This window comes from Sinocyclocheilus anshuiensis, unplaced genomic scaffold, assembly GCF_001515605.1.
Source record: "Sinocyclocheilus anshuiensis isolate Anshui unplaced genomic scaffold, SAMN03320099.WGS_v1.1 scaffold1231, whole genome shotgun sequence".
NCBI lineage: Eukaryota > Metazoa > Chordata > Actinopteri > Cypriniformes > Cyprinidae > Sinocyclocheilus > Sinocyclocheilus anshuiensis.
The window spans coordinates 2,013,657-2,028,180 of record NW_015536698.1 but is presented as its reverse complement, the minus strand read 5'-3'; the positions used below and the strand labels follow the sequence as shown (position 1 = coordinate 2,028,180).

Here is a 14,524-nt window from a genome sequence, read left to right as displayed (position 1 = left end):
AGTATGCCCTGTTCACATCCTCTGGGTTGACACAGATGACCCAGAGGGGCCGTGTTGCCTGGTGGGTCAAAGTACATCACAAATCACTCCCAAACTGGAGCTTCTTCCCAGGCCAAAAACAGACAGCTGTCACAAGGCACCTCTCTTCTTTTAACACTGAAACCTCATTACACTTACAGATAAGATAACATTGCCTTAAGTGGTGGAATCAATAGTCTGGTCCAATACTCTTAAAAATAACTAGCAGCTTATCTAGAAATTGTAACTGATGCTATAACAATCTATGAGAAGAAATGTGTTGTTTTAACCAGTCATTCATGATATGTAAAATAATCCATAGTTTATTCACTGCATAGCATATAGAGTAAACAGAGCTGTTTGGTTGTTATAGTGCAATAAGTTTAAAATCTTATATATATATATTCATCAACACCCCAAATTAACAAGACCCATGTAGGTCTCTGTCAGAATGTGTATAATGTCATTCATATTAGTTTCAAATTACATCAATAAGAAAATGTACTTCTTAATTCCTTATACACTACCATTCAAAAATTTGGGTCCAGTAGGATTTTTCGTAGTTTGTTTAGGGAAAAGCTGCATGTATTTGATTGAAAATACAGCAAAAAACATTAAGTCTGTGAAATATTTGTACAATTTCAAATAACTGTTTGAAAGGTTCAGCATTTATTTGAGACAGAAATCTTTACAGTTTATTTTGATCTGTTTAATGCATCTTTATTTCCCGAAGAAAAGTATTAATTAAAAATAATAATAATAATAATAAAATTAAATAAGATTAATAATCTTACTGACCCCTACTTTTAAGCGGTAGTGTATGTTTTTGCAACAATAATAAATATTTCAACTTAAAATACAGATGATATACAAATACTGAGGCCATTAAATATTAACAATATTAATCTATGCAAGGTTAATAGCATGTATGAGTTATGTTCACAGAAAATTCACAGTGTCAAAAAAAAGCAAAGACATGTTTGTATCTCTTGGGAGTTTTTGTTTTGATTACAGAAAGGCCCCTTTTCCCGCGCCCTTATGCTCATTTTCTTTTTCTTTACACTATAACACAGCGTTTGTTGCAGTTGGATGCATTTCTAGAAATTATTCTTAAATCCCAGCAAGTTTAATTTGCCTCCTTATTGCTGGAACTGAATCCAGCTGGTTAATTTCACATTTGCTGTATTATGTTCACGTTTTGATTTGTAATTTAATTCTGAGCTTACATTTTCACCGTAAACAAGCATATACACAATACACTTAATTTGGCATTCAAACACAAAGGCATACCTTCATTATCTTCCTACCCCACTAAATAAACAGACGTGACGTCCAGCGCACAATATGATTCACTTAACAACTTAATAAAGATTGAGGCATGCAGCGGCCTGGAAGTTCCTGTTTTACAAACTAGCCTGGCTTAAACTTCCATAACTGCATTCAATGTGCTAACAATAACAACCGGACACTGAATTTAAAGGATAGGCTGGCTCCTCAGCGGCATGCTGGGAGTTTCTTTGGCAAAGCTCATAGGAAGGAACACAGAAAACACAGATTGACCCTCGCCACTTCAATCTTCCTTTCTGTAACTTCCTTTCATGTCAGACAGTGACGATCCAGAGCATGTTCATAGTGTAGCATTTACATAAGGAAAACATGTCAAGCTCCTGATGAGGGTTAATTTGTAGCTGTTAGGTTCAGCTGCATCCTGTTGCTGTTGGTCTTCACTCCCACCACTTCTCACACAGCAAAACAACCCTCTGAAAGTCTGGGAACAGCTGCTGTATGTCTACGGGAGACTTTAAATATATCAGGTCTATTGTCTGGTCTGAAGCTATATATAAAAATAGCCTGATACTGCGCCGAGCACAGGAACTTTAGTTTCATATGAATGGTTACAATGCTTTCCACCTCAAAGTTTGACGCTGGATGATGTCCGCTTTTATAATGTGTTTTAAGCATGTAGGCTGACTGGAGTGAGTCCTTCACCTCTCATTCACTGTATTTACGAAGGCTTCTGTCGGTATTGAGGTTGGCGGGCTCATGGTTTTTGCACTGAATGCTAGTGCCGTTCATTGGGCCTGAGCTGGACACCTGGTTCTTGGTGTAACACCAACAGCACAAGCATGACTGCAATGATAAATTTTGAAATGCTACCAATCTTACAGTCTCCAAGGGGTATGTAAACTTATGAGCACTTACTGTATAAACACTTTAGAGTACAAAATATAACTTTCACGTCAGAAAAAAATACCTTATGCACAAGCAGTACAAGCATGTAAGGTATAAAATAAATCAGTCCACTGTTAAGAGTCCAAATTGACAAAGGCTCACTCACTTGAGTAGGTCGCAACGTCTTTCATCATTTGGAAAACAACCCTTTGAAAGTCTGGGGACAGCTGCTGTAGGTCTACGGGAGTCTTTAAATATATCAGGTCCATTGTCTGGTCTGATGCTATATATAAAAACAGCCTGATACTGCGCAGAGCACAGGATGAATATGAATTGTTACAATGTTTTCCACCTCAAAGTTTGACACGGGATGATGTCCGCTTCTATAATGCGTTTTAAGCATGTAGGCTGACTGTAGTGAGTCTTTCACCTCTCAGTCGCTGTATTTGCGGAGGCTTCTGTCGGTATTGAGGTTGCCGGGCTCATGGTTTTTGCACTGAATGCTAGTGCCGTTCATTGGGCCTGAGCTGGACACCTGGTTCTTGGTGTAACACCAACAGCACAAGCAGGACTGAAATAATGATAAAGAACAAAGACAATCATTTGATTGTACCAACATAGGCTCATTGGAAAAACATACCTTGATTTTTGCTAAACTCCAAAAATGTACTTTTGCATTCAATTCACAGCACTTTCTAGCTGAAATGAATTGAGTATGATTTGTAAACCAATACATTTTGATGTTGTATTAAATAGCCAGCTCTATATGTATGGCTTTTTTGACATAGTAAGCTTGCTCGATAGCTCACCTGGTACAGCATTGCATTTGCAATTCAGAACACTCGGATATAAGTGCAGTAAAATACAAGTCACAACACTCGATAAAACAGCTTAAAGAATTATAGAGGTAAGCTAAAATGGCATGGTTGCTTTAGCAGATGTGTTTTTATCTAATGTTTGCTTTTGTTAACACTGTTAGGTTTAGGGTAGGTGGTATGTTATTTTCAAACACGACTAGAGGTCTTTTAGCGCCACTCACTGGACATTACATTTTCAAACTGATGTGATGCTTAGAACAGCCAACAGAATAAAACGTTGATAGATTTACATTCATCTGTTTCAGAGACTCACTTGAACATATGCTGTTTAGCGCCACTCATTGGGCATTTCCATTTGAAAGTTCCATGAAACATGCAAGGAGCAATCTACTGTAATATTATTTTACAGAAATGTTGCTAGAGGGACATTTTTCTAATGAGGTTTAGATTTTAAGTTGTACACATTGTATTGTATTGGAGGTGAATGAGTTTAAATTAATCCGTATTTCTTATCTGCAGCACTAAGTTTGGCCCATAGTAAATCAACTTTGAATATTTCTCTTGGACCCACACCATCTCTTGCACAAATCATCAATTTGCTTGTATTTAGGCCCATGAACTTTGAGTTGTTGTTGTTTTGCTTTGTCTCGCAAACACTATCTTTGGGATCATCCTCATTACTCAAAAGCAGCCCACTTAGGGTTTGACATCATTGTCGGTAAACTGTGCTCAGTAAGGGCTGGGCATGGCTTATCTCTCTCCGAGAATGACTCACAGGACCCTAAACATCTGTCTCTGTAAATCAAGCGTAATTTGCTGATAGATTGTTCTGTTGTGGCCATTTTCAGAGTTTGCGAAGACGTTCTGCGTTTGCAATGGCAGGTAAATGAAGGAAGCAAGCAGTTTTAAACTCACCTTAAAGCAATTATTGAACTTCTTGCTCACAAAGTAGAGGATGATGGGGTTGATGCAGGAGTTCACAGTGGCCAAGTTGATGCCAAAATAATCCATGATCAACAGGAAGCTGAAAGTTTGGACACTCGTTTAGTTTTGTTGCATATCCAGTTCTGCTCCTGAGTTTACATACCCTTTGCATAATCTACAAGATCTTTATTTTTATTTTTTTGCTAAGAAAGACCATAAAAACCTAAAAACATATATAAACAGTCTACTGAGATGAAGAGGGAACCAGCAAAGAGCAAAGATCAGCACTAAACAGAAGACTGCTTTAGCCACTTCACGCCGCTGCAGAGCATAAACAAGCCATTAGAACAGCAGTATGTTCAGTGTTATATAATATACTCTCATATTGTAACTCCTCTATAGCTTTCAAAGGCTTTACTCACAATAGTGCATACAGGACAGGTTAAAAAGAATATTATGATATCATCTAAGCGTTCATAAAGACAATAACACACAGAACATATTCTAAATGCAAAAACCTTTACTGTTCAGTAATTATTAGTACGTTTTTATCATACAGACTTGGATGTTTATGATCATTAGTAATAAGGACTTATTCTTACCTGTTTAAGGTGTTCGCTGAGGACAATCCGAAGGCGTCCATTTCTGTGGCTGAGCATTTCACATGTCATGAGGGTGTAGAAAACAGCTGTGCAGGCCAGCGGCACGCAGAAGTAAAAGCCAAATAACCACCAGTCTTTCCAATTGACATAGAACTGAGAGAAGATAAAACACATAAACGCTATCCATTATGTATACAGTAAACAAACAGTTAAATATGTCATGAAATAAGATAATTTAAGGGCTGAGTTGTCATAACAATTTGTAAAATCCTTTTTATATGATAATACCAACTTAGTTTAAAATAGTTAATTTGCAGGAGTAAAAGTAGCAAAAATGGCTTCAGAAGATCACAGCATTGATTTAATGGTGAGCTTAGACCTTTGATGGATGTTTAGAAGCCAGAAGAGCAATGAACCGGTAAGAAAAATAAAGAGATGATAATGATAAATATATTAAATTCTACTGTTTGAAATTTTGCGGTCAGTAAGAACTTTAGCTGATGTACTGACCCCAAACTTCTGAACTGTGGCATATGTTAGCTAAATAGTCCATAAAAAGTAGTGGAAACTCCTTTTAGGAGTCCCTAGCATAACTGTTATGCATAAAAAAAGGTGAACTCAACACAATGTTAATTTAATTTTTATAATTGAATTGTGCTGTGTTGAGTTTGTCTGAATTGTCTTTTGTTTCTGTGATTAATGGCAGGGTTCATATGAGAGAATGAACTCTGTTTCTCATCTATACATATGGCTTTGCTTGAGAGAGATACATCAGCTTGTAATTGCACTCATGGTCTGTTATCAATTTACTTCTTTGGACTGAAACAAATGGAAAGAAATCTCCAGATATCGCCTGCACGGGGCAACTGAAGATAACTCAAAGGGTTTACTCTTATCCTCTGTATTGTCTATTTACTAAAAATGTTCTTCCCAGGATCAAAGTTTGTACACTCTAAAAAATGCTGGGTTGTTTCAACCCAACTTTGGGTCAAATATGGACTAACCCAACCGTTGGGTTAAATTTTTACATTAAATTTTTAACCCAAAATTTGGGTTAGTCCATATTTGACCCAAAGTTGGGTTGAAACAACCCAGCATTTTTTAGAGTGTAAAAGATCACAGAAATAGTGCACAGCATCCTGCTCGGGGTCAACCGGACAGGATGCACTGTTTATTACAAAGTGCTTGAGTGTTTATGTGAATGAGGGGAAAAGACGTCTGCATGACATCCATCCGGTTAAAGCGTACCATCATGAAGTCAGTTTCAGGCTTGAGCATGCAAGTGCGGTAGGTTTGGTTCTTGTAGGTAAAGGTGACCATGTTGAAGACCACTGCCTCTGGCACAGCCAAGATGATGGACATGACCCAGATGGAAAAGATCTCAATGGCAGTAAAGAGGGGAATGCCGACCCCCTGCACTCTGCTCCAGGATGCTACAGCCCTGTACCTGAGCCACAAAAGGTACAACCAATTAGCAAAACTCTCAGACGATTGCTCATCTGTTTCAACGTTTCAAAACAGAGAAATATCATTGAAGCTCTGCTTCATGTGCACTAAACATTTCTGTGAATGACCCCAGAGAAGAATGTAGAGTCTTCAACACCATGTTTGTTTTATGTCAACACCTGCAAAGCTTGACTGATCAGATTCCTGATGGGAAAGCTTTTGTAAAAATATCACTGCTGTACAGCTGTGGCAACATTTATAGCTACAATATGCTTAAAGGTTGATCTAAGATTAATGAAATGACTGCTTTGCATTTTAATATTCATATTACTAAAATGCTCACAGATAAACTTCAGCTGTTTGTTTGGTAAAGTCACTGGTTTGCCTGGCTGCTTGTTTCCCTTTGCTCAAAGTCATGTTTGCTTGTTTGTTTAATTAATATCTTTTCTCTTGTGGGTTTTTCTGTAAAACGGTGCATCAAGATTTTATACATAACTATATATATTTTTTATGAACCATTTGAATATTCCTGTTTAACAACAATGTAGCATTTATATTTCACTAAGTGGAGATGTTATCCACTTTACCAACACTCAGACGGATGAGAAAGACATGATATGTAAGTTCACGCAACATGGGGAACACGATTCGGACGAGATGCGTTGAACATTTCCTCGGCATGATTCACAAACTAATTGAAAGCGGCGGTGCTGTTGTGAAATTAAGGCCAGACGTTTGATTCAAGTGATTCATTCTTTAAAAATTGCGACAGGCTGCTAGACATTTGTGGCTCAGATTTGCATTTATAGTGCTGACAATGAAAAGTATTTTACTCAGAAAAAAAAAAGAATATTATTGTCTGAAAGAATATAAGAACATAATATTGTCTGTTTTTGCTTTTCTTTTTGTATATCAGAAGGAGTTCACATTATGTTGAGGTAATTTGTCAAAAGGTAATTTAATTTAATTGGAGAGGGCTCAGAAAATTGTAATAAATAAAGAATGGTGAATAAATATAATAGAAAGAATTTAAGTTACTTGACAAATTACCTCTTTGCATTTTGTGCTAATAAAATTTGTAATAAAAATGTATGTGATTGCAGATAGATTCCATATTACTTAGTATTTAGTTATCACTGATACAAATATTGTGAAAAAGTATTCATTTTTTTTTCTATTATAATGACTCACTCAAAATAACTTCATAAGTAGAGAAGTGAAAGATTAAAACGTGTCCCAGCTTCTGACCTATAGGTCTATCCCTGAGCTCAACAGTGAAATCTGAACCTGAACCTCACTGTGACCCAAAGTTTAAAGGTCAAATTAGAGAAGGTTTTGTGGGCAAAAGGGTTTACAAGCTTTATTTTATTTTAGAAAACATATGAGTATTTGGAGAAAAACTCCATCGGAAGAAAAAACTCTGACGATGATAAATTAGAAAAGGCAAAACGTTTTGGAAATGAGCTTTAGAATAACAAAACACTAAAAGTGGTCAGTATTTCAACATTTTGTTTTCAATCCGTTCACAGAGCTCCCCCAACATTTTCAGTGTCTCACTAATCAAACACACCTGATTTAGACCTGAAATGGCCGCCATGTTTTCTCTCAACATGGCGGCGCGTTCACACGCTGCGGCTTCTCTCTCTATCTGCCATGTGCCGTGTGCTGCTTTATATATATTTTTTTATATATTTTTTTACATTTTACCTTATTTGTATATTTGTATAGTTGTATTTTATACTTAATCTGTATATCTGTATTTATGTTCTACTGTTAGTGTTATCTGTATGCACCAAGGGTCTGAGAGTAACGCAATTTCAATTCTCTGTGTGTATGTGCTGTACATGTGGAAGAATTGACAATAAAGCAGACTTGAACTTGAACTTGAACTTGAAATGGGTCTGTCAAGAACTGCTTTTTTTTTCTTTCTTTTTTTTTTTTTAGATTATGGATATAATTATATGTTAGCAATTTTTTATTATATATGTACACTTTGACATCAAAATAGTGAAGCTGTGATTTACCTGTCCACACTCAAAGCACACAGATTGAGTACTGTAATCCCAACAGACGCTTTCTGGAGAAAAGGCACTAGTTTACACAGGAAGAGTCCGAAAGAGTTGTCATCAAATGGCCATTTTGTGAGAAGTAGCTGCAAGACAAATAGAATCATTCATGACTATGATTCCTCAGCCATATGACCCACAAGCTAGTCGTTCACTCTAGTAGAATACAAAGCATTAAGATAAATTAAATGTGGATGAATTGAGCAACATGTTCTTACTTATTTTAAGTGCTTATCTCTGGGTGTTTATTTACATGAACGAAGAAATGGAGATGTTTAACCAAAATTGAAGCAGTCTAGATTTCTGGAATTTGCTTAAATAAAGAACAGATTTTTTTTTTGCTTTGACTCTCTGTTCCCATTTTTGGCCTTAAGGGCACACATCTTGTCTTGATGAAATGGCTTCAGAGCCGTTTCAGTGGTTGCTTGTATATCAGCCCAGGCACTTCCTTGGTCGTTGTATACTTTTGCTTGTCTTCACCTTGCAAGACTCCAGTAGAGTTGAAAACAAAAACCTCCTGTCTCCTCTTTTGAAGTGTACACTTTTTTTTGTAATGACATTTGCCTCATCATAAGTGTTTTTTTTTGGGGGGGTTTGGACTTCTGCAATGTCTCATCATTTAAGTGGCCTTGACAAGGTTCTCTGAGAGGACCTTGCCTTTTTTTAAGCAGGAAAAGTATGTGGATTATGCTCAGGTTTAGAAAGGAAACTCCTCACGGGTGTATCCTGGCCCTGTTTGTATGAGGAGTGCTGAGTTTAATCAGTGGCACAGCTGGAGAAGTGTGTTTGTATGTGTATTTGATGTATAGTGGAAGTCAGTGGTCTGGAATGCACACAAAACAAGTCTATGCACCACAAAACAAGACATGCTAAATATCACACTTCCATTTTAAAACATTGATGTGTTTTTTTTTTCATGTGAGCTTTCACTTGATATTTTCCATCCTAATAGAGCAGCACACGAGATCTCTGATCACGAAACTCTTAAGAGTATGTTCATCTGACATCTCCACCCAATATCCCAAAAGTCTCACAAAATGAATTTTGTAAAACATAATAACAGACTTTATGAATGCTGAAAGTTGGAAGACAAACATTCAGTGCTAAACTCATTTCAGAGAGCGTTTTGACTTTATAAATTGTGAAGACGGACTACAGATAGGAAATGTGGCATGAGTCAGTAATGAGAGTGAAAGACAAAGAAGATAAAGATAAAAAAAAGGGAAAAAAAGTAGTTTAAAACATTGCCACGTTTTTAGAAATGCACTCTTTGTATTTATGCTTGTTTTGGGGGGAAAAAATAAAACTTTTTCAATAAACTTTTTCAACCTTTTTCAAGAAAAGTTTCAGTATGACTCCAAAAATGTCATGTGGTGTATCCATCAAGTAAAAAGTATCTTCAACAACAATAAATAAATAAATAAAATTGCATTTTAAAAATGTACACAAATAAATATTATTTATATAATATTAATAATAATAATATTTTGTACACCTTGAATACATGTGTATTTTTCCTTTTAAATATCAATTGTTTTATTTAGTATTATTCATTCATAAATGTCAGTAAATTTTGGGGGGTCACACTACATGACATTTTACAACATTAACTGCATTGCCATAAAAAGTAAAATTATCTTGCATTTTTGGATAATTATACCTTGTCACACAGTCATGAGGATATGCAGGAGTCCTCCATGGAATAATTTCCTGTTTTATGTTTTTTTGTCTGCTTGTTTGGACCACATGTTTTTTTTTTTTTGTTTTTTTTTAAAGATTGGACCACATGATGTTTACTAAGCAGAGAAGCATAAAATATTCTTTCTTTTATCCCATAAGAAATAATAAGATGATGACGCCAAAATACTTTTTAATCATTTCATTTTTTTTAATAAGTCTTGTTTCTTCATAATGATATCAGGACGGTTGTATGACCTTTGACATTTTTTGAGCATATATTTTTAATACAGAAATTCTAAATATGCTCTTTATTGAAGAAGTGTATTTAAGTCATTGTATGTCTGAGTTGCATATTTCATCTGTTTTTGAATAAATTAAGAGAACATTACATCATTGATCCATCTGCTAACACAGGCCTCTGTTCATTGTCAAGTACTATGTTCACTGATGAGCTGAGAATTAGACAAGGAACTTTGGCTTGTGATGAAGCACTATAGTCAGAACAGGGCTGTTCGTTTGGATGACCGCCCTTCAATCCCCTGTTTATTTTATCAGGCCATATCCCTGCTGCACTCATCACAAAAACCTCAGTAACCGTAATAGGACGGCCCTAGAGATAAACTCTGGATGACCGTATATAATCATACGCCCCTGCCCTGTGCATCTAAGCCCCCTCCCAACTTCCTCTGCCAGCTCATTCTCCCTTCCTGTGCTCAAGCTGTCTCTTTTGTATTGTACTCTGTAGGCTGGTCTGTTTTATGAAAAGTACCCTTTGAGAGCAACATGATGTCATGCTTCCTATCAATTGAAAACAATGAAGAAACAGATCTGTGCCTACCTTGTAGACATTGATAGGGATGTCTATGGTAATGTAGATGAGGTCTCCAAGAGCCAGGCTGGCGATGAGGGCGTTGGGTCCGTTCCTCATACACTTGTTTTGGTAAATAATCCTCAGCAAGGTGGCGTTACCCACCATTCCCACCACAAACACGGCACAGGAAATAATTGTGTTAATATACTTAAAATAGAGCTTGATGGAAGTGGGATCCTTGCAGGATGGAGGCCCCTTCACTCTGGTTTTGTTATCCAGCAGGGCTTTTCTGGTGGAGGGCTGGAGACCTTTATGCACATTGATTTTGGAGGTAGTATAGTTTTGAAGGACTTCCTCTGTTCCATTAATGTGACATATTCCAACAGTGGCCAGGACGGCCATTAGCAAAAGCAATTGTAGTGTCGTAATGCCCATTGCAGAACACAGTTCACTCTTTGATTTCCAGATGAGGCGATAAGAGTCTGATTACAGCTATTTAGCACAGCTGTGGGATAACAAACAACAGGACGGACATCAAAACCACATGTCGTTAAGCAAATTGGAGTTCAGTTTGTCATAGCTCGAGCACACAAAATAAAGAGACATACGATGCAGGCCTCAGAATAAAACAAAATCAAAGAGAATTACTTGAAAGTATAACACTAGATCTGCAAAACTTCAAGACAACTTCAAAAGGGATTTAGTGGAGGAGCACAGATGGAAAGTGCCAGTGCGAGTTACTGTCACGCTAGAGGGACGAGACAGTGCCTTTCCTGTCATTCCCGGCAAGTACCCATCAGTGCTGACATGGTGCTAGTGGCACAGCATCAAGGGTTTTTTTTTTGGTTTTTTTTTTGTAATTTTTAAAATGCGCCCGTTGCACAGCTTTCATTAGTTTGTTTCCTCAACACACATTCCCGCTTTGGTTTGCATTTGGCATTCATAAGGGCAGTTTCCCCAAACTTAATAAAGATGTCACAATATGAATTTCACAATATGTAGTTTTCTTTATTCTTCTATTAAATTCAAAGACCACTGCTTAGTAGCAATTACATGGTTTTATATCCTTCAGATATAATTTTGGTAACAATAAGGTTTGTTAACATTAGTTAACTTAATTAAATGACATGAACTAACAATGAAAAATAATTAATTAATTTCAACATTTACTACATTACTAAAATCAAAAGTTGTATCTGCTAGTATTTTTTTAATGGATCTAAGCTAACATGAACTACCAATGAACTGTTATGATGTTAACAAAGATGAATAAATACTGTAACAAATGTACTAGTTAACTAACATTAACTAATAGGACCTTATTGTATGGTGTTACCAAATTTTCCAATAACTCTGAGCTTCATATTTTGACATTTGACCAATTTATTCTCATATTCTGAGAATAGCATTAAAACGTCTATTATTTTATTTAAAAAAATGTTAATAACAAAGAAATTATTTGAATGCATTTCTAATAAATTTAATAAATCCATAACAAACATAGCCTATTTGTACACGAGAATCACAAGTGAGAAAAGTTAATCAACTCTCATCTTGTTTGGAATCATTTGAAACCCCCTTTCATTATCTTGACAGCAAAGGAACACTTCTGAGCCAAGATGTGTTTCCTGTTCAAAGTCCCTGCCACCACCTGGTACACAAGGAACTATTTAGTAGACAGCCCTTCAAGTAGCATCTCAATTTAGCATCAGCTAGGCATTAAAGGGATCCTTAACGGCACGTAAACTGCTACACTAATGAATTATAAATGCCTCCTGGTTTTTTACCTACCGCTCCTTAAATGTCTGCCTTCCCCAGGATCCCGTCAGTCAGTCAGTCAGTGAGTTAGTGAGACGAATATTCGGCTAGAGCCCCCCAGACATCTGTGTGGTATCATATGAGTAATTAACCAACTATCAAAGTGTAGCACGATCCCATTTGGACGCGACGACGCACCAAAGCTGCTGTGAAGGGGCTGCGCATTCTGTCTCTAGCTTTTCCTGTGGAGAGTTGCTGTATGTGTGTGTGTGTGTGTGCACGTGTGTGTACGTGAGTGTTTAAGAGAGAGCACTTTGACGGGGTGGGATTGCAATTCTCCACCTCCCCCCTTGGCCGGGAGGGGGCCCCCAAAGGAAACACCAGCGCTCGGTGAGGCACAGCCTGCCTGACTGTCTACAGTCAACCGAAGCTCGGGAAGCATCAGGAGGAATTACACATCCTCTCCTGAGGTTTGCCTTCTTTCTCTCCATCGATCTTTGTCATTTTCTTTCTCTCGCCCTGACAGAACTTCTGCCACCGTGTCGTAACCTTCTCCCAAATGATCAGCAGCGATATTTGCATCTGACAAACTCACCAGTCCTTTCCTTTAGATGCGATACTGACAGCTATACAGGAGGGGGTGCGGAGGACAGCGGTTGGATCGAGAGCCAAATATCCCTTGAACTTTCTATGCCCGAAAAATCACAGTGTGGGTGGTCAGACTCAGGGGAAAATGTGATGGCTTATGTGAACATAAAAGCCCACATAAGCCTTTGGTTCAAGTCTGCTTTACCAGCCTTACATAAATTGAATCTATTTTGGATTCTTTTTCATTATGTGCCCTGGCATCGTGACTTCAAGAAGGTCGATTGGAACAACAAGCTCATATAAAGTTCCTGGCTGACTACATCACTGTCCATTATGCAACCTATAGGTCTATGCCTAGTAAAATGGGCCATTATCAATAAGGGGTCTAAGTGCAGGAAGGCTGCTATCAGTACTGCAAATAGGCACCTAAATAAGCTGATACAGCAACTGTACTTGTTTCTGATAAAACATTGACCAGAATATCATTAAAACACACTAGGAAAAGGTAATGTTTTATATAGCAGTGCCAATGCCTCCTCATTGCAGCTGCTTTATCAAGTTGTGTTAAGATGTTATCATCATTTTCCATTGTATGCAAGGTTTGATTGGCCATCTCTGACAACATCTAGGCTGTCCCACTCAAAGAGATTTATTTACTAAGCACTAATTGGTTTGTTGCCTTCATATCTAATGATATATTTTAATTAAATCAAATATGTGTTAATATAATCATATTATATATTATGTGCATTGTTACCTGTCAAATCAGATTTTGGCAGAAAGCAGTGCTTTAATGTATAGTTCATTACATTTCATTTATAAAATTTTTTTTTAAAATCAAGATTTTGAGTTTTTCCAAGCACACGCACGCACACACACACACTACTATTCAAAAGTTTTGGGGTCTGTATAAGATTTTTTTTTTTTTTTTTAAAGAAGTCTCTTATGTTCACCAAGACTAAATTTATTTGATCAAAACAATTCTGTAAAAACAGTAATATTGTAATATATTATTGCAATTTCAAATAACTGCTTTCTATTTTCAGCCATTACTACAGTCTTCAGTGTCACATGATCCTTTAGAAATCATTATTTTATGCTGATTTGATGTTCACACAAAACATTTCATATTATTATCACAATTCCAGTACTATTTCGATAAAATTATATTTTGTGTAATCTGTAAACTGAAAATACTTTTTTTTTTTTCAGGATTCTTCGATGAATAAAAGGTTCAAAAGAACAGTGTTTATTTGAACTAAATGTCTTTACTGAAACTTTTAGTCAATTTAACGCATCCTTCCATAGAAGAAAAAAAAAAAGTATTTACCCTAACTTTCATATCATATCATATCATATCATATCATATCATATCATATCATATCATTTTTTAAGATGATATTCCTGGAGTTTAATATTTTTTATATTTATTTGATTTCTGGCCTTTTTTAAAATTATAGAGTGTTTAAGTTTGTCACACTTTATTATACCATCAGAAACGGTTTATATTAATAAACAACATTATTCTCACAGGGAACATATCAGCAGTAGTCAATCCTAATAAACAAATGTACAGAGACTAAAAAAGACAGTAAAATGTTCACAAAACAACATATATTATTCCTTTATAGTTCTCCTTTG

General features: G+C 36.4%; 1 pseudogene; it reads right to left on the bottom strand.

Annotated features, from left to right (window-relative positions):
• Window positions 1-2,432: 2,432 nt before the first annotated feature.
• LOC107654973 (endothelin-1 receptor-like) lies at window positions 2,433-12,600 on the bottom strand (annotated as a pseudogene).
• Between the last annotated feature and the right edge of the window lie 1,924 nt (window positions 12,601-14,524).